Source organism: Podarcis raffonei, chromosome 1 (assembly GCF_027172205.1).
Source record: "Podarcis raffonei isolate rPodRaf1 chromosome 1, rPodRaf1.pri, whole genome shotgun sequence".
In the NCBI taxonomy this organism is placed as follows: Eukaryota; Metazoa; Chordata; class Lepidosauria; order Squamata; family Lacertidae; genus Podarcis; species Podarcis raffonei.
The window spans coordinates 87,412,859-87,415,949 of record NC_070602.1 but is presented as its reverse complement, the minus strand read 5'-3'; positions in this window follow the sequence as shown (position 1 = coordinate 87,415,949).

The following is a 3,091-nucleotide window of genomic DNA, read 5'->3' as shown; positions in this document are numbered from 1 at the left end:
TCAATCAAACTTTGCAGTCCTGGTCCCTTGCGACAGAAGCTGACTCTCATTCCCTGGCTTTTCCTTGCACCAGTAAGCTGACCAAGTTGAACAAGCAAGGAGAACAGAAGGAAGAGGTGTCTGTGTTCTATGGAAGAGTTATAGACAGACATCAGGGCATACATATATATACTGAAAGGCTGCAGATAATTCAGATGGGTGAGCTTTGAATGGCTCATTGCTTTGACCTGACATTCTGCAGGAGGCAAGAACAGGCTTGTATGGGCTCAGGGAAAGAGGACTTCAAGAGACGGCGTGATTATGAGCAATTCTAGTGTTCCTTTTTTCACCATAATTTTTTTTTTAAAAAACCCCACAGTGGTATTTTCCTCCACCCCTACAACTTTTTTTGGCCTGTTATTTTCTGACTTGATCTCAGCTCACAGAGGGCAAGGGTTGTTAGACAGTGAATGACTTTAATGAGTGGGGTGTGGCATCTCTTCAGCTGCCATTCACTTTGCAGCCTTGATGTCACCAGAACACCCTGGGGAGTATTTGGCTAGGTGTCTGAATGATAAAGGGAGCAGTTCCTGTTAAATGGTTTCTTAAAAATGATCCTATAAAATAAGTCCCTTTGAGTTCAGTGGGGCTTAGTGCTGAATAAGTGGGTATAGGAATGCAGTCCAAAATCATGCAAATACTGCTTAGATGAGACCTTAGGAGTCATTGAGTGATGTCTCCTGGGGGACAGGATGACTGCAGTTTCAGAGGCTTTTGCTGTTGGTATATCTGACAATGGTTTTCATTTGCAAAGAGTTTTATCCCTGTTGGTGCTTGCAAGGTAAAGGTAAAGGGACCCCTGACCATTAGGTCCAGTTGTGACCGACTCTGGGGTTGCGGTGCTCATCTTGCTTTATTGACCGAGGGAGCCAGCGTACAGCTTCCGGGTCATGTGGCCAGCATGACTAAACTGCTTCTGGCGAACCAGAGCACCGCACGGAAACGCTGTTTACCTTCCTGCCGGAGCGGTACCTATTTGTCTACTTGCACTCTCAACCTAGCTTTTGAACTGCTAGGTTGGCAGGAGCAGGGACCGAGCAATGGGAGCTCACTCCATCGCGGGGATTCGAACTGCTGACCTTCTGATCAGCAAGTCCTAGGCTCTGTGGTTTAACCCACAGCTCCACCCACGTCCCGCTTATAAGGTACTATCCTCATTTTTGGGTGGGCAATGGAAGATGAAGGGCAGTGGCTGGTGAGGTAGGATGGGAAACAATGATCAACTAAGCCACCTTTAGCAGGGACTGCTGCTTGGTGACAGTGGAGGAGGCAGGGAGAAGCTAAGGAGGCCCCATGCTGGTGTGCAGTAGGCGAATTTCATTTCACTTTTAATTTGTATACCTCCCTTCTAGATTACTAGACTAGATTACTGAAGCAACAACAAAATAGATTATTATTACTAGATTACTGAAGCAACAACAAAATAGACAGCAAAGATCACACACCTAATAACAATCTGATCCAATAAAAAGAAGCAATATTCATTAGAATATAACAGTAAAGGGCAAAATTAAATATCAGCAAATAATAATTAAACAGGTTATGCTTAACAATTACAATAAAGAATTACAAAACGAGAATCAATAAAAAGTCACGATGCATAAAATACCACAAAACATACATAGGCCAACAATGTCCTCACTGTGCTGAGTGCTGCAGCCATTCACTAGCATTGTGACTGCTATCCTCTGGCCCATTATGCGAGGTGTGGGGAACCTTTGGTCCGACCCCCAGGTGCTGCTGAACTACAGCTCCCATCAGACGCAGCAAGCATAGCTAATGGGCAGGAACGATGGGAGTTGTATTTCAGCAACATCTACTGAGCCAAAGGTTCCCTACATTCCATCATGGTGCACTATTGCGCCAGATGCAGTTTAGTCATGCTGGCCACATGACCCGGAAAGCTAGCTGTAGACAAACGCTGGCTCCCTTGGCCTGAAGGGAGATGAGGGCTGCACCCCATAGTTGCTTTTGACTGGACTTAAACCATCCAGGGGTCCTTTACCTTTACCTTACGTGTGTAGTATATCATTGCCTATATCAGGGTTGGGGAACCTCCAGCCCACCAGCTGAAACCTGTCCACCAAGCCCTACACTGCGAAAAGTTCCTGTGCCATTAGGACTTCTGCGTGTCCTCAAATTCACAGGAATGGGAGTCTGAGCCAAATAAACTGATGAAAAGGAAACAGTTTATTTAAAACTCTTGACTAAGCTTTCAATATGATGCCCTCTTACCTGGAAGTAAATCCCCTTGAGCTCAGTGGAGTTTATATCTGAGGAGGCACATATAGAATTGAGCTGTTACACTGTGTGGCATCTTTACAACCGGCTCTAAAGTCTCATTTTTCAAAAGCAACTGTTGCACTTTTATACTATTGCTAGAGTGACCAGGTTGTTCACTGAGGGCAGGAATTGCTCAGCTTTTCATTTCCTTCCTTAGGGCCTATCCATTGTTCTGACTTTGTGCCTTAGCTCAGGAGTTAACGTCACTTTTCTTTCTTTTTGCAATTGAATATCGTTCTGTGGTGGGAAGGAAGGGCAATCTTTGTTCAGAGGCTCTCGGTGCTTGCCTGAGCCATTGTCTGCTGCTCTTATTCATTTGAGGTTCTTTGTTTCCAGCTGAAACCATAATAGTGGAAGCAAATTAGACAGATTCAGATGACATATGTGTTGCTTCTCTGCAGATACGCAAAATGGAAAGGAGCCCCTGTTTCCAAAGCACAGTCATTCCTGATTTGTTGGGGGGGGGATTACAGCTGTTCCGAGTTTCTTTCTCCCTGGGATGTGTAGAAAGCAGGATGCAGTTCATGTGAGCGGCAGGCTGCAATTACTCCCAAGGGGTGGTGGTGGGGAGAATGGCAGGTTTCTGACAGATTTAAGCTTTAACAAGCAGGGCTCTGTTCCTAAGCAGTTACCCTCCATATATAAGTCGAGCTGTTTGTTGTCAGGGTTTTATTTTACCCCAGAAAATGTGGCATTGCCAAACAGATGTAGGCTTGTTCAGGCGGGGAGGGGAGTTCTGCTTTTGTTCAAAAAGGAGGGAGGACTGCGA